This window comes from Momordica charantia (assembly GCF_013281855.1).
Source record: "Momordica charantia cultivar OHB3-1 chromosome 6 unlocalized genomic scaffold, Mcharantia_2.0 BLBB01000006.1, whole genome shotgun sequence".
Taxonomy (NCBI): domain Eukaryota; kingdom Viridiplantae; phylum Streptophyta; class Magnoliopsida; order Cucurbitales; family Cucurbitaceae; genus Momordica; species Momordica charantia.
Genome location: NW_028275164.1, coordinates 8,199,937 through 8,222,951, shown reverse-complemented (window position 1 = coordinate 8,222,951; position 23,015 = coordinate 8,199,937). Strand labels below are relative to the sequence as shown.

The 23,015-nt window shown below is 32.9% G+C and overlaps 1 pseudogene; it reads left to right on the top strand.

Annotated features, from left to right (window-relative positions):
- Positions 1-4,009: 4,009 nt before the first annotated feature.
- On the top strand, positions 4,010-18,379 carry LOC111021437 (beta-glucosidase 13-like; annotated as a pseudogene).
- Positions 18,380-23,015: the final 4,636 nt, after the last annotated feature.

The following is a 23,015-nucleotide window of genomic DNA, read 5'->3' as shown; positions in this document are numbered from 1 at the left end:
TATAACCCTCTAGAGTACGTCGAAATCATCTCTTAACTACTTAACTATTTTCAAATTGATATTGTCTGTGAAATGTCCAAACGTTATCATACGCTTATTGCTTTGCTTCAAACGTCAACTCAAAATGTGTATTTCACAAGTAAAAACTAAAAAAAAAAAGTGTAAAGAAATTAGTACAATAAAAAAATAAATTAAAGTGAAATAGTTACCAGATCTTTAGATAACATAAATTCTAAAATTATCGCAATAGGGCAGTTTATATATATGTAGTAAAAATTTGTGAACTTTAAACACAATTTTTCATGCAGGCTAAAAAAGGGTAATACATGTAAATTACATGTGCAATGTAAATCGGAATATTTTGTTTTTACCATAATTTATAGTTAAGTTGTAATATTTATGTTAATATGATCCTATTTGAACTGATTAAGATATATATTTCGAATGAAATGATTGTCAATTCAAATTCCTATCTCCAAATATTATACTAAATAAATTAAAAAAAATTGTAATATTGGTAATTTAACAAATGTTATAAGATTATCCTCTTTTTCCCTTTTTAATATGCATCACTTCATAACATAATTTAAGTTAATTATATTCAATCTTTCTTGGTTACCTGTAAAACCAAACTCTCTTCCTTAACGGTTGGGATTGGTGGAACCAAAACGATGTTGAATCATATCGAGATGAGGCAAAAAGTGGAAATGAATGAATTGATGCGTTTTCTTATAGACGAAGCAGGTTGCTGCAGGGTCTTTTGGCCAAGAGTGACGTTGTGGTGATCGTCATAAAACAAATTGCATATTTAATAATTATTTAACACTATAAAACATGTTACACCATTTAAAAAATATCACTCGTTCTTTAAGAAACATATTTAATAAATATTTAACACTATAAAGTATTAGATATTGTTATAACTAATTATTAGCTTATATAAGTAAACTATTCATGAAATCATGTACAATCAATTTACAAAAGAATAAAATTAAAAGAAAAAAAAGTCCTCACAAATGGTGTCAAAAATTTGTTGCGCCTCCAATTAGCAGCTGGTTCGAGTACAAACGCATACTGTCACAAGTAATAATATAGAAGTACTCAAAGTTCATCTCCACATTGACTAGTTTTCTTTTCAAATAAATTTGCAAATCGCTTGAATGAGCAATTGGGTTTAGGATAAAATAGTTAAGTTGTTTCCAAAACACTATTTAAAACACAAAAGAAAATAGAATTTAGAAAGTCAATCCACCTACTACTGCCTTTAGCCTTGAAAAAGATTCTGCAACTAATCAATGGGCCCGGCGCATCGTCCAAGTTCTCTTCCTATTCCATACTGTTTTTAATTTGTTTAGGAGCTTAGGCTAGTATTCACATGTTTATCAAATACTAAAAAAGAAACCTAAATAATTCAACGTCAACTCCTGTTTAACGGGTAAGAGAACATATGTCTAGGTTCTTGTTTTGATACTTTATTTCTAAAGTTACTTCCTCTTTTATCTTGATAAACTCCATTCTAATCTAACCTTTTTAGAATTAGACTTAAACTTGTGTGATTATACAAGTGGCTAGTTAGTTATCAACTAAGGGTTCGTTTGGTAACGTTCCTATTTCTTGTTTCTGTTTCTTTATTTTTAATGAAGAAAAATGTATTGCATGGTTCCAACGTCAAAGAATTCAACTATGATAAAACAATATTTTTATTTATGTTTTGGAACAAATTGGAAATGGAAACAAGAAAGGAGAAACTTGTTTTAATTGTTCTTGTTCTCAAAATTTCTATACAATTGTGAGAATGTTACCAAAAGAGGAGAAACAAGAAACAAAGTTAGTTGTAAAATGCTTAAATTTCTTAAGAAAATTGGAAACGAGAACGTTACGAAACGAGCCCTAATAAATTTAATCAATCAAGATAAGCAATCAGGGTAAAAACACCATGCTCCTTGATAGTTGCAGTTTGAATAAAAATTAGACTAAGACATTTATAGAAGGGTTAAAAAGGTAATTTAGCTCATCCTAGAAATGAGAGAAACGGAAGCACAAAAGAATTTGTTCAAAAGAAGACATCTGCATTAAACTTAGAACTGAATACAAAAATTAAATAATAAGAGGAATGCGAGAATTTTAAATAGACTTTGTGAAAAATAAGTACAATGAAAAGTTAAAAATAAATTCAAGAAAAGAATCTAAATGTTGAAAATACAATAATAAATGAATCAAACAGAATTCTAAAGGAATTTCATAAGCTGGAAATGAGATGGTTTGAGGTCACTTGGAAGCTGTATTTATAGAGCTTTGAAGGTGCACTTTGTTGGATAAAACTTGAGGAGGTTGGTGGATATCTTGAATCAAGTAATGTTGATTTCTTCTTGCTTGATCTCAGGAAGAACGAATTGGGCATGAAGACTTTTCAAAAGACTCGGTCAAACTAAGAAAAACAATGTGTTGTTTTGTTCAAGGCAAACGATGTGCCATAGTGTGACAATAAAAACACTTCTTAACCTTCCCCTGAGATTTAGATCTATTTCTATGACGGCTTTTATTTGGTTTTATATCTGTTCTGCCCCCTAGCCATCAATGCTTTAGAGTCTTTGGCTTTGTTTTTCTTAACGTCCAGATCTCTGGATCTCAAAGCATTTAACATAATGTCTAATGTTAAACTATCCCTTCCATATTTTATAGCTGTTTTAACCTCATTGTAGGAGTCAAGAAGAGAATTAAGCAATATTATGGCCTTGTGTTCATCAGACATTACTTCATCTATATTGCTTATCCGGTCGAACTCATTTACATTATGTTCAAGGTCTTTACTAACATCCATCTTGAAACCAAATAAAAGTCAAATAAAAATTATCAAAAATATAACATAAACAAAAACAAAAAAGACGAAAATTTCATGATTTTTATGATAATAATCCATCAATATCTAGGTGAATTATTAATTAGGTAAAACAACGATTATCATATAAGATAAAAGTACATTAATTATCCATTAAGGAAGCACATTAATTATCATTATTATTGAAATTTTGACGAAAAAATATTTATTTTTTTGAAAGTATATATATTTTTTTTGCAAAGGAAAAATATATCATTTAAAAGCATAAAGGTTAAAATTTATGCCGGGATATAATAAATTTTTTTTTTGAATTACTACTAAATTAAGCTCTGTTAGCATGCATCGAGACATAAATTTTAGTTCTGTATTTAATTGTGGTTGCTTCAAATTATATATTTATTTTATTTTGATTCTGATCTTTTAAATGTTATGTATTAAATATAATTTTAGCCCCTGTCATTAGGCTTTTTTCTACCAAAACTATAATCAAATATTTTCTTTTTTGTTATTTTACTTACTTAGTACTTAGTAGAGACATACCAGACAAATAATTAAAACTAAATTTAGTGAGTTGGAAATTGAGAGTTTCGAAATAGATCCAACTGATTAAAAAAAAAAAAATTAATAGTGAGAACTAAAAATAATTTTTTTTATATAAAATTAGTGACTAAAATAAGAAATTCGAAAGTTTACAAATTGAATTATAGAAACTTTATTCTTGTTCAATAATTGTCCTATTTCTATTAATATTAAGTTTGTTTATTAATATAATTTCATCATTTACCTAGATCCTTGAAAACTTGGCAAAATTAGAAGAAAAAAAAAACGTTTCTTAAAAACATGTTATTTGGATAAATTGAGTTGTTAGATAACAAGCCTGAGTTTTCAAAAATAGAAAATAGAAAAAAAAAATTGCTTTTAGATTTTTTTTTAATAAAAGTTTGACTTAATTTAGTTACCAATACCATTTATTTTGTTTGGTATGGAATAAAATTTAACCACAAGTATCTATCCTGACCAAAAATTCATGAGTTCAAATCTCATGTTGTACTCATACAAATATATATATATATAACTCAAATACTTATATAAAAATAAATATTTGGTAACAAAATTATTTCATCTCTCTAGTGATAAATAATTATAATTAATAACATATATTTGGGATGAATGGCGGGCAAAATAATAGATGGGAGCAATGGAGATGTAGCTGTTGATGCTTACCATCACTACAAGGTAAAGAACGTGTGATATCACACAATAAAATCAATTATTTAATTAAATTATTTATTTTCTTTCAAATTTTTTTTATTTACTTTGGCAATTTGATTTTATATCATAATTTTAGTATGAGTTGCTGTTTTATGAAATACCATTTCCCTTAACAATTAATGTATATAATTAATACAAAATTTTGACCTTTAAATCTTTGTGATGGAACAGGAAGATGTTGAGATTATGAAGAATATGAATTTAGATGCTTATAGATTTTCAATCTCTTGGTCCAGAATCCTGCCAAGTAAGTTTCCTTTTTAAATTAATTAATGATAGTATAGGATAAAATAAAATCAATTTTTTAATGGAAGAAAAATCTAACAATTTAATTCGTTATTTTTTAAAATAAATATTTCTGTATATGGAAATCATTGAGTTCTAATAACTTCAAGTTTGGTCAATTTCAGAAACTCTTTTATTTTTACAGAGGGAAAGCTCAGCGGAGGAGTGAACCAGAAAGGAATTCAATACTACAATAATCTTATCAATGAGTTGTTGGCTAAAGGTAAATTTTATATACAGAACTCATTTCTATTTATTACTTTTACTAGTGGGTAACATTTGAGATGTTTTATTTTGCGAAATCGTTTTAGAAATTTGTTAGGAACGACCTTTGGTACTTAGGATTATTAATAGAATAATAAGGGTATGTTAGTAACTAGATATGAAGTTATTGGAAATAATTGTTCAAAATAGAATGAGGGAAAAAGAGAAAGGTAGGAAATTATTTAGTCTGGTTTAGGATTGATGAGTTAATCTTTGAAAAGGAGAGTTCGTTGGCCTCTCGAAGTGCTAAGGAATTTTGTGTTTTGTTCTCGTTTTCGGGTGATTATTGAAATATATTGGAGATAGACTATTGGTACCTATCAAAATTATGATTTAGTAGCTTTGATAAAGTATATGAGTTAAATTATAAAAAAATAAAAATAAAAAAGTAACCAAATCATTAGAATAAAACAAGGAGTAAAAAATTTTATATAAAAATCATTGAAACAAAATTTTACTGAGCAAAAAGGTAACCTATGGAAGAATGGCTTATTGTAAGACAACACAACATTCGTCAAAACGAACATAGTTCAACGATAATTGACATATACCTCGAATCATGAGGTTATGAGTTCAAATCCCCTCCCAAACATGTTGTACTTAAAAAAAAAACAACACATCATTCATTCAAAAAGTATGTACCGACTAAATAGAGCAAAAACTGTTGCACCACGGCAGTTTCCGACTCAGTTGAGGGTTAATTGTCTTTAAAATGGTTTCTATATAATAATTTGGAGTACAACATGTGAGGTTGGGAATCGAACATACAACCTCTTAGTTGGAGATATATACCCGTTGAGTTATGCTCGTTTTGACCTCTATAATAACTCTTTTAATTTGGTGATTATTTTATATTTATTTTTACATGAAGCATAGGAATAAAGCCTTTTGTTACACCCTTCCATTGGGATCTTCCCCAAGCTTTAGAAGATGAATATGGTGGTTTTTTGAGCCTTTTTTTTTTTTGGTTGACAAAATTTATCTTGAATTTAAAAAATGTTCTAAATATAGATGGGTTTAGAAAGAGTGTGATGTCTCTTCTAAAAGAAAAATTAATGATAAAATATAGAAACTAAAACAAATAAATACAATGTGTCAGAAAATAAAAAGTAGTATTTTGGAGCTTCATTTTCAAAAACAGAAAATAAAAAATAAAATATTATCAAAGGACCTTTGCTCTTTTTCTTTTTTCTTTTTTTTTCCATTTTTAAATAAAACCATCAATTGGTATGTCATGATTTCAATTTATATAATAATATTAATTTTTCTTTTCTTTTCTTTCCTTTTTTTTTGGTTGGAAAGCTAATAGTATCTTTTATGATTAGTTTTATTATTATACAAGTAGTTTTGACAGAAGAATAAAAGAAACTATTTTGGAAACATGTTTACAAACAAGCTTCTAGAATTCATTTGCTAATCGCTGCACTCTGTTTTGTTTGGACGATGAGTTTTCTGGAAATTATTTTTAGGAACGAGTTCTGATAAAATAGAGAAGAAAAATCATAGGAATAATAATACCAAGAATCGTTGTTTGTTGAAATGTAAAGGAATGATTTTCAAAACTATGCTGAAGTTTGCTTCAAAAATTTGGAGATAGAGTGAAGTATTGGATCACATTGAGCCATCAAGTTATTGCATGTCTGGTTACACAATGGGTATATTTGCTCCAAACAAATGCTCCTCGTGGATGCACGCCAACTGTAGTGGTGGAAACTCCGCCACTGAGCCAATCTTGTTGCTCATTACCAAATTGTTGCTCATGCTGCTGCAGTCAAGCTTTACAGAGATATTTGTCTCTCGTATGTTTTCTAATCTCTACAAGTTACATAATCTTTTGCTCATCTTTATTTCTCTATTTAGCAGTCAAAGACACTTTCAATTACTTGAAATTTTAAATTCCAACCCATAAAGTTAAGTTAATTAAAGTTTTAATTTCTACGTATCCCTACTATGGATGAGGAGTCACACAAAAATCATCCAAAATATGATAAATTATCTCTCGACATGGTGTGGACGTGAGTTTTATTAATAATGCGAGTTCGATAAATAATATTCATTAACAAAATACGTATATCGGTGCAAAGCAAAAAGGGACTAGATCGAATTGATCTTGTTTTAGAATGCAATTAATTACGTTTATTCAACGTGTAATAAATTGCCACAAATAGTTTATTGGGTTGGATTTCTATGATAACTTCTTGTTAATATAAACATGGCTGGTAAGCTTTATTCAAAACTTTAAACTAAAAGTTATGTGTTCAAATTTTGATGGTAATTTTTGGCTTGGAATTGTTATATCTTTATCATATTAATTATATTTAAAATTATGAAAATTCTGAAATTGAAATGAGCTTAAATTTATTTGCAGAAGTCTCAAAAGAGTTCGATAGGAATAAGCCTAGTGGCGAACTGGTTTGTTCCAGTTTCCAATGCAATAAAACATCGCAATGCTACACATAGAGCTCTTGATTTCATGATTGGTTGGTAAGTTTATCATAGCTTGAATTTTAGGCTAAATATATGCTTTAGTTAATATTTTGATTTTTTTTTCTTAATTTAGATCTTCATATTTTAATATTTTTGTAATTTAATCTCTCACCGTTATCAATAATATTGATAAACTTACCTGACAATTTGCAAAATTGGTAAAAATTTAGATGAGGAAAAAAGTCTCGAGAGGAAAGTTCCTAATTAATTACTCCAGAAATTTGGAGAAATTTTGAGTTTTTTTTTTCTTGAAGATTTTTTTTCCCTTCTAAATTTCTCTAGATTTATTAAGTATGGTACCAATGTAACTTCTGTCAATGATCACACATTGAAAAGATGATAGACCTAACAATGATTTATAATATGAGTGAATTGTTCCTCTCATTGTCAATTGATTTTGAGATGGAGCCCAATGAATATTGATATGGTATTAGAGCTCAAAAACTTAAATGAGCATCCATCCCAAAATGGGATCCAACCAAGATCGATGAGTCAAAAAAACCACGATCTTGAAGGATCATGTTAAATATAGAACCTAACCTATGAATAACTTCGAGAATCTATGTAACTATTCGGTTTTCTCACAACATATAGAGATCATATATTGAAATTATTGTTCCCAAAATGAAGGTTCATGGATCCATTGACGTATGGAGATTATCCAAAGATCATGAAGTCTATTGTTGGGAAGAGACTACCAAGTTACACACAAGAGAAATATATGTTGGTTAAACGGTCGTTTGATTTTCTCGGATTATTAATATGTTAGAATTTAAGCTAGATTCATTTCTATACACATGCATGAATCCCTAGATACATGAAAGTTAGGTTCATGTAAGATAATGTATTAAGATACATGAATAGTATGTATACATGTATCCATTTATTTTGTGTCTTTTAGATGTGTCTCTTGGATGTTATATAAAGGGATCATTTCCCTCATTTGTAATCAAGCAAGAAAGAAGCAAATTGAAGCATTTCAATCAAGAAAGAAAAGAGAACAATATTCTTCTCTTGTATGTTCTTGAATTTAATAAGAGAACAAAATTCTTCTCTTTAAAGTTGGTGAGTTTTAGAGTAAATTCTAGTGAGGGCTTATCAACGTTTCCAACAAAGTGGTATCAGAGCCAAGTTCAAAAGATGTCATCCAACAACATGTTGCAGCCTCAACTTCCTCGTTTTGAAGGAAAGAACTATAGACGGTGGAGTCAACAAATGAAGGTTCTTTATGGATCTCAAGAGCTTTGGGATATTGTTGATAGAGGATATTCGGAGCCAGAAGGTGAGGATGGTCTTTCACAACAACAACTCAACGAGTTGAGAGATTCTAGAAAGAAAGACAAAAAGGCGTTGTTTTTTATCTACCAAGCTGTCGATGAAAATATCTTTGAAAGAATTTCAGGAGTCTCAACTGCTAAAGCAGCATGGGATGAATTGCAAAGTTTGTATGAAGGAGAGGAAGAGGTAAAAATGGTAAGGTTGCAAGCACTTCGAGCTGAATTTGATACCATTAGAATGAAAGAAGCTGAAACTGTTGAAGAATTTTTCAATCGTGTTCTCTCTATTGTTAATCAATTGAGATCAAATGGAGATGCAATTGAAGATCAAAGAGTGGTAGAAAAGATCCTTAGAAGCATGACCAGAAGATATGAGCACATTGTAGTAGCAATTGAAGAGTCCAAAGATTTGTCAACACTCTCCATAAATAGCTTGATGGGATCTCTCCAATCTCATGAGCTTAGATTGAAGCGGTTTGATTCTACTCCTTCAGAAGAAGCTTTTCATATGCAAACTTCTTCTAGAGGGAGATTTAATGGAAGAAGAGGTGGATGCAGTGGTCGAGGAAATGGAAGGTCTAATGACTTCAAAAGTTTTGAGTCAGAGAGAAGAGATAATCAAACTTCTTCAAATAGAGGAAGGGGAAGAAGTTCCAGCAGAGGAAGAAGTAGAGGTGGAGGTCGTGGAGATTTTTCTCACATACAATGCTTCAATTGTGGACGCTACGTACATTTTCAAGCAGACTGTTGGTCTAAAAAGACCAATTCTAATCAGGCAGAGACCACTCTGATGCATGAACAACAAAATGATGATCAAAGCCTTCTTTTCCTCACATTTAATGTCCAAGAAACAAGTACTGAAGATATATGGTATCTTGATAGTGGTTGCAGTAACCACATGACAGGAAGAAAGGATATTTTCGTAACTTCAGATGAATCTCTTCAAAATGAAGTGAAGACAGGTGACAACAAGAAGCTCGCAGTAAATGGAAAAGGAGATATTATCGTGAAGACAAAGAATGGAGCAAAAAGAATCACTGATGTGTATTATGTTCCAGGACTCAAACACAATCTTTTAAGTGTTGGGCAGCTCCTATTGAAGGGACATAATGTTGTCTTCAAAGATAGCATATGCGAGATCAGAGCCAAGAATGGAAGTCTCATAACAAAGGTACACATAACTCACAACAAAATATTTCCAATCAAAATGTATTATGAGCTTGAGACTTTAGTAAAAGACTCTTCATGGCTTTGGTATTATCGGTATGGGCACCTGAGTTTTGACACTTTGTCTAACATCTGTCAACAACATATGGTGAGAGGAATGCCAAATATTAAAAGGGAAGATCAACTTTGTGAAGCATGTATTTTGGGAAAGCATCATCGAAATCCATTTCCGACAGGAAGTTCTTGGAGAGCATCAAAACCTCTCGAGCTAGTCCATACAGACTTATGTGGACCCATGCGAACTACTACGTTTGGAGGTAATCGTTATTTTCTCACATTTATTGATGACTATAGTCGGAAGACATGGATTTACCTGTTAAAAGAAAAAAGTTCTACTTTCTAGTATTTCAAAACATTCAAGGCAATGATGGAAAATGAAAGCAACTTAAAATTGAAGATGTTGCATTCTGATCGTGGAGGAGAATATATTGCTTTTGAAGATTTTTTTAAGGAAAATGGAATCAAGCATCAAAAGACTGTTCGAAGAACTCCTCAACAAAACAGTGTTGCAAAGAGAAAGAACAGAACAATAATGGAGCTTGCAAGAAGTATATTGAAGGCCAAGAATCTTCCAAATAAATTTTTGGGAGATGCGGTGACATGTGCTGTTTATCTCTTGAATCGTGCTTCAACCAAAAGTGTTCAAAGCCTTACTCCTCAAGAAGCATGGAGCGGATTAAAGCCAACTGTTAGTCACCTAAGAGTATTTGGCTGCATTGCTTATTCTCATGTTTCAAATGAAAAAAGAGGTAAGCTCGATGATAAATCAGAAAAATGCATTTTTGTCGGGTACAGTGAGAACTCCAAGGCTTATAGATTATTCAATCCTATAAGTAAGAAAATCATTATCAGCCGAGATGTAAAATTCAGTGAAGCAGAATTTTGGAGATGGGATGCAACAAATGGAAACCATAATCCATTACTTGTCGACATGAATGACAAAGGAGATGTTCAAGACTTGGAGCTTGAAGAGACTCAACCAGCAGCTTCATCTTCATCTCTACCTTCCACAAGTGATGAATCAACTCCACCAAGGAAGATGAGGAATATTCAAGAGATCTATAATGCTTCAAGAAGAATACCTGAAGATGAACATGTTGATTTTGCTTTATTTGCAGATGTTGATCCTATATACTTTGAGGAGGCAATTCAAGATGAAAAATGGAAGGTTGCAATGGATCAAGAGATCGATGCAATAAGAAGAAATGAGACATGGGAGTTAGTCAATCTACCGGAAAATAGAAAAGCTCTTGGAGTCAAATGGGTCTACCGGATGAAGCTGAAGCAAAATGGCGAAGTTGAGAAATACAAGGCAAGACTTGTCGTTAAAGGGTACAAGCAAAAGTATGGTGTGGATTATGAAGAAATTTTTGCACCTGTGACTCGCTTGGAGACTGTTCGATTGACTCTAGCTCTTGTAGCACAAAATGACTGGAAAGTACATCAAATGGATGTCAAGTCAGCTTTTCTAAATGGGTACTTGGAGGAAGAGATATATATTGAGCAACCTCCAGGTTTTGTAAAGAATGGAGACGGGGACAAGGTATGTCGATTGAAGAAAGCATTGTACGGGTTAAAGCAAGCACCAAGAACCTGGTACAGTCGTATTGATAGTTTCTTCCTGAAGAATGATTTCAAAAGATGTCCATATGAACATGCTCTCTACACCAAAGAGGACAAGAATGGTAATTTCTTGATCATTTGTTTATACTTTGATGATTTGATATTTTCGGGAACTTCAACAATGATGCTTGAAGAGTTCAAAGAGAGCATGAAGAAAGAATTTGAGATGACTGATATGGGCTTGCTTCATTACTTTCTTGGTATCGAAGTAAAGCAAAGTGATACTGGGATTAATATTTCCCAAAAGAAGTATGCGAAGGATTTGTTGTTCAAGTTTAAAATGGAGAATGCTTATCCTGCCAGTACTCCTATGGAAGTAGGTTTGAAATTGAGCAAGCATGATGAAAGTGAAGATTTTGATGCCACCATCTATAGAAGTCTCGTTGGAAGTTTAATGTATTTAACAATAACTAGACCTGATCTTATGTTCTCAGTCAGTTTATTGAGTAGATTTATGGCATCACCAAAGAAAAATCATTGGGAAGCTGGAAAAAGAGTTCTTCGATATGTTCATGGAACTATTAATCATGGAATTCACTATAAGAAAACCATTGATAATGTTCTTGTTGGATATAGTGATAGTGATTGGGGAGGAAATATTGATGATTATAAAAGTACTTCTGGATATGTGTTTAGTATTGGTTATGGAGCAGTTTCATGGGCATCAAAGAAGCAGGATGTTGTAGCATTGTCAACAACTGAAGCTGAATACATCTCTTTATCCACAGCCAGTTGTCAAGCACTTTGGTTGAGAAATGTGCTACATGAATTGAAGTGTCCTCAAGAAAAAGGGACCATCATGTTTTGTGATAATACCTCATCAATTGCTCTTTCGAAGAATCAGTTTTTCATGGAAGGAGTAAACATATAAAGATCAAATATCATTTCATCAGAGAATTGATCAAAGATGGGGAAGTATGCATCAAGCATTGCAAAACACAAGATCAAGTTGTAGATATATTTACAAAAGCATTGAAGACAGACTTGTTCTTGAAAATTAAGGAGAAGCTTGGAGTTATGGAAATCTAGCTTAAGGGAGGATGTTAGAATTTAAGCTAAATTCATTTCTATACACATGCATGAATCCCTAGATACATGAATTGTTAGGTTCATGTAAGATAATGTATTAAGATACATGAATAGTATGTATACATGTATCCATTTATTTTGTGTCTTTTAGATGTGTCTCTTGGATGTTATATAAAAGGGATCATTTCCCTCATTTGTAATCAAGCAAGAAAGAAGCAAATTGAAGCATTTCAATCAAGAAAGAAAAGAGAACAATATTCTTCTCTTGTATGTTCTTGAATTTAATAAGAGAACAAAATTCTTCTCTTTAAAGTTGGTGAGTTTTAGAGTAAATTATAGTGAGGGCTTATCAACGTTTCCAACAACTACTACACAGCCGATTATGTAGCCCATGTGACGTCTCCTAATGTGACCGACGTCTCCTACATCACCGACTCTCGTATCAAGATCTCGATCAAGCACAATGGCATAGCCATCGGTCTGCAGGCGGGTTCCCCATGGCTGGCAGTTTATCCTAGAGGCATTCGAGATGTGTTGCTGTATACAAAAGCGAAGTACAACGACCCCCTCATCTATATCACAGAGAACGGTATGTTTACTATAAACTTTACTATTAATGCTTTTTAATAACCACATTCTATGGGCTCATTTGATAACGTTTCTATTTCTTGTTACTGTTTCTTAGTTTTTAATAAAGAAAAATAAATTGCAGATCTCAACATCTATGAATTAAAGTAGGATTGATTGTTTCCAAAATTTTTATATAATTTGGAGAATGTTCCAAAAAAGGAAAAAAAAAGAAATATAATTACTTGGAAAATGCTAATTTGATTTCTTATGAAAATTGGAAATGAGAAAAAGAAACGGGAATGTTACCAAAAGGGCCCTATATCTTTATAATAGTATCATATATATAGTTTATTGTTGACGCAAGCTAAAATATTTATACCCATAACCTTCACCTTCTCAGGCTAATATAAAATTATGTTTGCATGGTACATGCATCCCTAACAATCTTCTTTTCAAATCACGATCCTGATTCATGGACCTCTCACGCTTCGAGAGTAAAAATAAGAGGATGGTCGGCATTGGCCTTGTTCTATCACATCCTTTAATAATTATATCCATAATCATTCTTATATAATTATTATGGGTGGTTCATTGGTCCAAAAGGACTAGGACAAAGTGAGAGGAAATGAATTTAAATCTCATGATAGGCCATCTACTTTAAGAATCAAATATTCATATGTTGTCAGGCGGCTGTCTCGTAAGATTAATCGAAATGCGCGTTTTTATATATATTTGGATTCTATTGTAGGAGTTGATGAGGCTAACAATGCAACTCTCTCTCAATGAGGCACTTGTGGACAATTTCAGAATCCAGTACTATCAAGCTCATCTCTATTCCCTACGTAAAGCAATTGAGTGAGCCTTTTCAACACAACTCTCTCCCTCCTCTCTCTACTTTCTTTTTATATATCAAGTATTTGTATATATGTTTGCAAATTTTTGAAGGGATGGTGTGAAAGTAATAGGGTATTTTGCATGATCGTTGTTGGATAACTTTGAATGGTCGAGTGGCTATACAGTTCGATTTGGCATCAACTTTGTTGATTAAAAAGATGGAATGAAAAGATACCCAAAAATCTCAGCTCATTGGTTCAAGAGTTTCCTAAAACCAGTACAACTGGTGATATATTGGACAACAATTTATGCCAGAGAGATCATCAATTCAGTCCAAACCCTTCACTGGAAGCATAGGGTAGAATCTCACCTTTTCAATAATTTGTATTTCTCCAATATATAATGTTGAACACAACCCTATTTGTTTTGAAATTATTTATTTTATGAACTGTCGAGTAAATACATATTTTAATTTTTGTCCAAGTCATTTTTAAACAATTGATAACAAAACATTGAAACATATATGCGGATGTGGTGTTTATATAGGTTTAATTTTAAAAAAAAAACAAAGAATAAAACATAGAAGGGTAAAATACGCTTTGGGTTCCTGAATTTGAGGATAAGTTTCTATTTGGTTATTAAGTTTCGAAAGTGACCGTTTGGTTGTGATCTTTATAAAATAATTCTAAATGGTCCCGAAAAGACATGACAAGGTGTGGGAAAGCGGAGGCTTTGAGAAATGGTCCACATGGAAGAAAAAAATGGCAGTGGTGGCGAGAGAGGGAATTGGGGGAAAATATAACAGAGAAGATTGTTAACCCTCTTAATTAGAATTTAATTAAATTCAAGGGAATAAATAATTTTAAGGTTGCCCGAGAGAAGAAAAGAGGAAAGAAAAAAGAGAGAAAAATTAAAAATAATGAGGAAGAAGATGAAGATGCCAATTCATCATCTAATCACACACACACATATATATAATCTGCCAAGTCAACATGCCTAATAAGCAATTAGTTGTCATGTCATCTTTTTCGTTAGTTAACTGACGGTCAAATTAACTTCAGGGACCATTTAAACTATTTTCTAAAGGTCGGAACCAAACTGTAACTTTTTGAAACCTAAAGACCAAATCAACATTTATCATCAAATTCAAGAACCAAAAGTGTATTATACTGTACCAAAAAAAGTGTATTTTACCCAAAATAAAATAGTATCCTAATAATATTTATGGTTGTTGGTGCTTCTAGATCATAATTGTTTGATAGATGGATAACCATTGTTCGAATTTGCAAGTATACGAATCTTCACTGGTAGTAGAGAAAGTGAATAAAGTATGGTCCCCACAGGAATGAATGATCACTGATTACCAAGTTCTTTACTTAAATTTTATCTGAAAGTTTAAATGGAGTGTAAATAGAGAAATAATTATAAGGCTATTGAATAGAAACAAGAAAACAACACAAGTATTAAGGTATCAAATTAAACTCAAGGTGATTAAATTCTAGAGCATGACTTCAATATCACACTTTAATACTCTTCCTACAAATTTAATCGAAACTTTTCTAAACTAAGGTTGTTGGCGGATTTTACCCTATTGACTTGATACTCTTTCTCAAGCAAGAATAAAGTAGCCTTATAACCCAGACAATTGACTTATATGACTACTCAAACACGTAAAACCCAAAGGTGCCACAAAAGTTGAAAGAATATCTCTATCTCTTGATTTAATAATGGAGAACTATTTAATCCTAGCTATTGTGCAAAATGCACCAATAACCACTGCTTTTTTATCAGACAATATTAATCATTAATCCAAATAATCCACCAAGCAATATTAACACTATATCAAGTAGATAAGGGAAGAGAAGACGACACCAAAATTTATAGTGGTTCGACCAATGTGGTCTACATCCACTGTGCAAGGTGAGAGCAAAATATCTATTAGCTTCAATATCCAAGAACAATAACAAACGGAATGAGGGAGAATAACAAATGCAAACTCTAAGCAGAATAACCCACGAAGAAGATGAAAACAATGGACAAACTACAAGAAGAAATAAACAAACTCTTATGTAGATTTTTCCACCCTCGGTTGATGCGGTCAAAAAAAGTGTAACAAAAATCTGCTCCTCTTTGTTCTCAATCTCACGTGAAGAAGAATAGTCTCAAACTAAGGTTACACACCATGTAATAAAGTAGCCACATAATTTGGGTTTAAACAAGAACTAATAGCCCAACCCAACTTCTTTAATTTAATAACCCTTGAGATATGTTTGAGTCACACCACAACACTAGCCAACAATCTTGTTTCTCAACCTCGATTTATGACAAAGAATCAATATGAAGATAAAACATTTTGAGCCCTTTGACAGAAAGGTAAAGAATTCCTCTGTTTATTGAATTTCCAAAATGTTACAGAGTTGCATATGCAAAAGTTTCTCAAGACCTTTCTATAAACACACGGTGGAAAGTATGAATGTAAACTTACCAACATCTTGAAAGATTGATAATTTCCTTCTGTACAAAAGTCCAATGATATTAATTTTAAAAGGCACAAAATTAGTACACATTTCTAAAAAGAGAATCGGTATTTATGTGGGAAAATTAAAACTAAAAAGGCCAAATAAGGAGAGAATTAATTGGCTTTAATTTTCCTGATGTTAGTGTAATTGATCGACTTTGGTGCATCTCCCATTATGCTGCTGAGTTGTTCGTTAGCTAAGATGACAGTGATTGTTGGCTGATGTGACAGTGGCTGATGCTGAGTTGTCATTGGTAGTGGTTAAACGGATGCCAAGTTTGCTTCTTAAGCCTCTAAATATCATCTTTTGAAGGGGTTTCGTGAAGATGTCAGCTATTTGTTGGTTTGATGGTACAAATTTTGTAACAAGAGCACCAAGTGCTATCTTTTCACAAACGAAATGATAGTCCAACTCAATATGTTTGGTTCTGGCATGAAAAATAGGATTGATGGACATGTGTAGGGCACTCATGTTATCACAGTGTAATAAATGAGTATTGAGAATTTGGATTCCCAAGTCTCGGAGCATGAAGCCAAGCCAAAGTTCAGCTATTGTGGTGGTCATGGCTTGGTATTTAGCTTCTGAGCTTGATCAAACCATTGTGGGTTGCTCCTTAGATGACCACGAGATGCAATTTGATTCGAGAAATATGCAGTATCATGTGGTGCTCCGTCTTGTAAGTGGACAACCACCCCAATACGCATCACAAAAGCATACAAGTTAAGTGAACTATTTTTATATAGAGATATGCCATAGTTTAATGTTCCTTGGATGTGCATAGAATCTTTTTCACAGCCTTAAAGTCTTTAACAGTGGGTTATTGTAGATGTTGATAGACGTAGTTTACTGCATACACTATGTCTGGGCGTGTGAGTGTAAGGTATGTAGTTTTCCTTAGTATTAACTGGTTGGTTGAGTGTCACTTGGATAATTCTTGTGTGGAGGTAGCCATGGGAGTGTTTATAGTAGCTACTCCAGCAATTTTTTACTTGGTTAGGATTTCTCGAGCATATTTTCCTTAAGATAACATAATTCCTTTGTCGTGGGTTTGACTTCTATGCCAGGAAAATAATGTAAATTTCTCAAGTCTTTTAAGGAAAATTCTGAGCTCAAGGAAGCAATAAATTGTTGGATACGGCATATGTTGTTTGTTGTAAGTATGATGTCATTAACATAAATTAGCATTATTATCAAAGTAGAGAAGATGAGTAGAGAAGGATCGGAGTGATAATTGATACAACCAATATGGAGAAGGTGGTTGACCAATCTATCAAACTAGGTTCTAGGGGCTTGTTTTAGTTCATGTATAGACTTTTGAAGTTTACACACACTGTGAGAGTAAATAGGGTGTTTAAAATCAGGAGGTTGTTCCATGTAAACTTGTTCCTTTAGATAGCCATGTAGGAATGCATTTTTGACATCTAGTTGTCGTCAGGGTCATTCTGCACTAGTGGCTAAGGATAAAATTAGCTGAATTGTAGTTGGTTTGACCACAGTACTTTAGGTTTCTTCATAGTCCAATCATTTTATTTGAGTGTACCCTTGAGCAACTAGGCAAGCCTTGTAACGATCTATGGTTCCATCTTCTTTGTATTTGGTTCTAAAAATCCACTTGGATCCTACTATATTTGTATTATGAGGTCTTTCAACAAGGGACAAAGTGGTATTTTGTAAGAGAGCTTTCATCTCTTCTTTCGTGGCATTTTTCCAATGAGGTATGGACAAGGCAATTTTATAGTTCTTTGGTTCTGTGTTGTGGTTGGTTGCAAGATAACACTGCTGATTTTGGTTACTTCTTAATTTGTTGATTTGTTGATGCAAAGTAAGGTCAAGAGCAAGGTTGTTGGCCAACTTTCTTCATGTGATCATTTGGTGGGAGGAAGTGCTTCCACTTTGTGACCTTGATATTCCTGCAACAGAAAAGGATAAGTCAATATGAAGATTATTGTTGATATTAGGAAGTATAGAAAAATTAGTAAATGGAGAGGGAAAGATATCCAAATATGTGATGTTGTCGCATGACACTTCATTTTGAGCAGTTGCCTGCTCCTGATGATGATACTCATGAATTGGAATATTTGTGTACTAGTGCTTACAATTGCCTCCTTATTTACTCTTTTGTCTTGAGTGTTTGGAGAATTTTGGCCTTCTAAGTTGTAATTGATGGTGATGTTTGTATCAGTTTCTTCATTTCCAACTCCATTTTACACAGTTGGGAGAGTTAAGAGATTATATCTCTAGTTTGAACCATTATTGCTAATTTCTTCTATGGTTGTTGAAGTTTTGTGAGGCGCTATGCAATACTTGATGTTGTGACTGTTTGTTCATACCATCAATGATCGGATTGCCTATAGTCCCTTTAAATCTTCATTGTTGATTCCTACAAAGTCCGTAACTACAAGGGGAGCAATATTCCGGTTTGTGTTGTTAGAAGCAGTCTTATAAAAAAAAATGTACTTTCATCAAAGACAACGTGTCTTGAAATGTAAATACGGTTATTTAGCAAATCAAGACACCTATATCCTTGATGAGCATTACTATATCCAATAAACACACAAGGACATGTTCTCTTTTAGTAAATTTGGTGCTATTGGGAAGACTTCTTAGGTAATGAAAGCATCTATACCAAAAATTCTAATATTGCTATAGTTAGACTCTTTCCCATACAACTTTTGAAAGGGGGAATCCATGCTTAATATCCTTGTGGGCATCCTATTTATAAGAAAGGTTGCTACAAGAAAAGCATCTACCCAATATTTTTGTGACATATGAGATTGAAAGAGAATAGTTAAACCATTCCCATACAACTTTTGAAAGGGGGAATCCATGCTTAATATCTTTGTGGGCATCCTATTTATAAGAAAGGTTGCTATAAGAAAAGCATCTACCCAATATTTTTGTGACATATGAGATTGAAAGAGAATAGTTAAACCAGTCTCTACAATGTGCTTATGTTTTCTCTCCACCACTCCATTTTGTTGAGGGTATAGGGACAAGAAAATTTGTGATATATGCCTTTTTGTTCAAAGATTTGTTTGAGAGCTAAGGATTGAAATTATGCTCCTCCATCACTTTAAAAAACTTTTATTTTTCTATCTAGTTGATTTTCTACTGAGCATTGAAATTTAACAAAGGAAGCAATAAAGTAAGATTTTTTTCTTATTAAAGGATATATCCACACAAATCTAGAGTAGTCGTCTGTAAAACTTGCATAGTATTATTGACAAGAAGAAATGTTACAGAATTGCATATGCAAAGGTTTTGAGGCCTTTGACATAAATTTGAAGAATTCATTTGTTTATTGAATTTCCAAAATGTTACAGAATTTCATATACAAAGATTGTTTAAGACCTTTCTATATACACACAATTGAAAGAAGGAATGGAAACTTACCAAAATCTTGAATGATTAATAATTTCCTTCTATACAAAAGTCCAACTGTATTAATTTTAAATGGCACAAAATTAGTTAAGAAAGAGAATCAGTATTTGTTAGGGATCGAAGAACTCACGCACCTCTCTCTACTAAAGCAACCGAATACGAAGAGGAAGATAGAGAAGAAGAAGAAGAGCACAAGAGAATTAAGTGGTTCGGTCAAGATGACCTACACCCACTGTAAGGGCAGTTTCTCTCTTTACTTATTTTGTAAGGCACAAGATTTTTACATAGTACAATCTCTCACTCACCTTTAATTACAGAGAAGGCTTTTTATAGGCTGTGTACCAGCCCTAACAACCTTAACCGAAAAGGTGAGAAGTTTACTAGCTTTTAGTAGGATTTACCTTATGGTAATTTACAAAATCTCCACGTTAAATCATACTGGAAGTAAAGATGCTGCCCATTGATTATTCCTTTTCATCCTTTGTCTACGAGGTTCATTCTAGTCAGCTGAAGGCAGTACTTGAATTTCTCTTGATTGACTGGTTTCGTTAGCATATGAGCAGCATTATCTGAAGTATGAACCTTCATGACTTCTATCTCTCCTTTTTCAATTTGTTCTCTAACAAAGTGATATTTGACATCGATGTGTTTAGTTCTACTATGAAATTGTTGATTCTTGGATAGATGTATAGTACTTTGATTGTCACAGTAGATTTTTACTTTCTGTTGAACACAACCGAAGTCCTTTAGGAGACCTTTGAGCCATATGGCTTATTTGACAGCTTCTGTTAGGGCTATAAATTCTGCCTCTGTGGTAGATAAAGCTACCACTGGTTGTAAAGAAGCTTTCCAGCTGATGATATTGTCACCCACTAGAAACAAATACCCCATGAGTGACCTTCTTTTGTCAAGATCCCTTGCATAGTCTGAGTCCACATATCCATATAACTGTGGTTTCTGATCAACTGATTTTTTGTAGATTAGCCCTAATTTTTCTGTTCCTTTGAGGTACCGTAATACCCATTTGGTGGCTTCCCAGTGCCTTTTCCCAGGATTTGCCATAAATCTACTTATTAGACTTGTTGCATAAGCTAGGTCCGGTCTTGTGCAGATCATTAGATACATCAAGCTTCAACTGCATTTGAATAAGGTATAGAGCTCATATGCTTTTGATGTTCATAGTCATCAGAGGCAGTTAGTTTTCTGATGATAAATTGAAGTGTTGAGCTAAAGGAGTTTTAACTATTTTTGTCTCGTTTAGCTTAAACTTCTCAATAATCCTCTTACAATATGAGCTTTAATTTAGGCTTAGGGTGCCTTCATTCAGATTTCGACTGATTTCCATTCCAAGTACCTTTCTTGCACCACCCAAGTCTTTCATATCAAATTCCTTCTTTAAGCATTCTTTTACATAGGTGAGGTCATTTCTTCTTTTGCCAGCTAACAACATATCATCCACATAGAGGAGTAGGAATATATCATTGTTATCAGTAGTTGTTTTAACATAAAAACAGCTATCAAAATCACTTCGGTTGAAGCCAATTTTTGTGATATATTCATCAAATCTATAGTACCAACATCTAGGGGACTACTTTAAACCGTACAAAGCTTTATTTAGTAAGCATACCTGATTTTCTTTTCCCTTTTATTGATATCCTTCTGGTTGCTCTATAAAGATTGTTTTTGATAAGAATCCATGTAGGAAGGCTGTTTTTACGTCTAGCTGGTCAAGTTGTAGCTCTTTTTGAGTTACTATGGTTAATAACATCCTTATTGATGTGTGTTTTACAACTGGTGAGAAAACTTCGATGTTATCAATACCTTCTCTTTGAGTGAATCTTTTAGCTACTAGCCTTGTTTTATATCTCGGTTGAACTCCCGGAATACCTTCTTTAAATCCGTAGAGCCATTTGGTAGCTATCACCTTTTGCCCTTTCTGTAGAGGCATCAATGTCCATGTCTTATTCTCTTCTAGAGACTTCATCTCTTCATTCATGGCATTTATCCATTTTAGTGCATCTGGGCCACTTACTACTTCTTGGAAGTTTTGAGGTTCAACATCATTTAGAGGGTGGGCTACATTTAAAGCTGAAGCAACTATGTTAGAGTCTTGATACCTTGCAGGTGGCACAATGTTTCTTCTTTGTCAATCTCTTGCTAATGAGTAGTCAGCAAGATCACTCACTGGTTGTGGTATTTCTTCTTGATCTATACCACTTTCTCCTCTTTTTGGAGTGGGATCTTAAGGAGGTGAAGGATTTCTATTAATTTCTGGTACTTTGTGTAGCTCCACCTCGATTGCTGTATGGTTTGGGGTATTTTCTTGTAGATTCTTCACTTCCTGATACATGAACATTTCTCGTTCTCTAAACAAAACATCTCTACTATTTATACACCGTTTTTCCATGGGATGCCAGAGTGTAAAACCTTTTACCCCATCTGTGAACCCAACAAACATACACCTAACAGCCCTTGGGTTTAGTTTCCCCTGATTTACATGAATAAATCTCACACAACCAAACACCTTTAGGTTATCTAATTTTGGTGGGTGTTTGGTCCATCTTTCTTCAAGAGTTATAAAATCATTTGTTGTATGAGAACATCTATTAATTGTATAGACTGCATATGACCCAGCTTCTGCCCAAAACTTTCCAGGTAGGTTTGCATCAGATAAAAGGCATCTAATACGTTCTAAAATGGTTCTATTTAACCTTTCTGCCACTACATTCTGCTGAGGAGTATGCCTTACAGTTCTGTGATACATTATCCCACTTTCTTTGCATATATTTTTAAACTCCTCATTACAATATTCTAGCCCATTGTCTGTCCTTAAGTATCTGATGGACCTAGAAGTTTGATTTTCTACTAGTTTCTTCCATTCTTTAAAGTTTTCCACAGTTTTATCTTTGGTTTTAAGGAAGAAAATCCATGTTTTCCTAAAAAATCATCAACAAAGGTTAAGAAGTACCTTGAGCCACTGAGAGATGGTACTTGAGGGGGACCCCAAAGATCTGAGTGTATCTAGTCAATGATTGCTTTTATTACATGATTACTTTTCTGAAAGCTCTGTCTCTTTACTTTGCCCATCACACAATGTTCACAAAATTGTAGGCTTTTACTTACCCGACCCCTTTTGGTAGAACTCTTTGACTGGCTAATTCCTGTAATCCTTTTGCACTCACATGAGATAGTGGTTTATGCCATAGGTCTCCCTCTGACAGTTCTTCTCTTGCAGCTACATAGTGTTGGATTGGTATGACAACCCTAGAGGAGGTGAATAGGGTTTAATTAAACTTTATAAACTTTTTGGTAGTCAAACTGGAATAAAGCACGCTCTTTTTCGGGCACAAGAGCAACCCTTACAAAGGATATGGAAATTTGAGAATAAACTTACAAACTCTCTCAAAT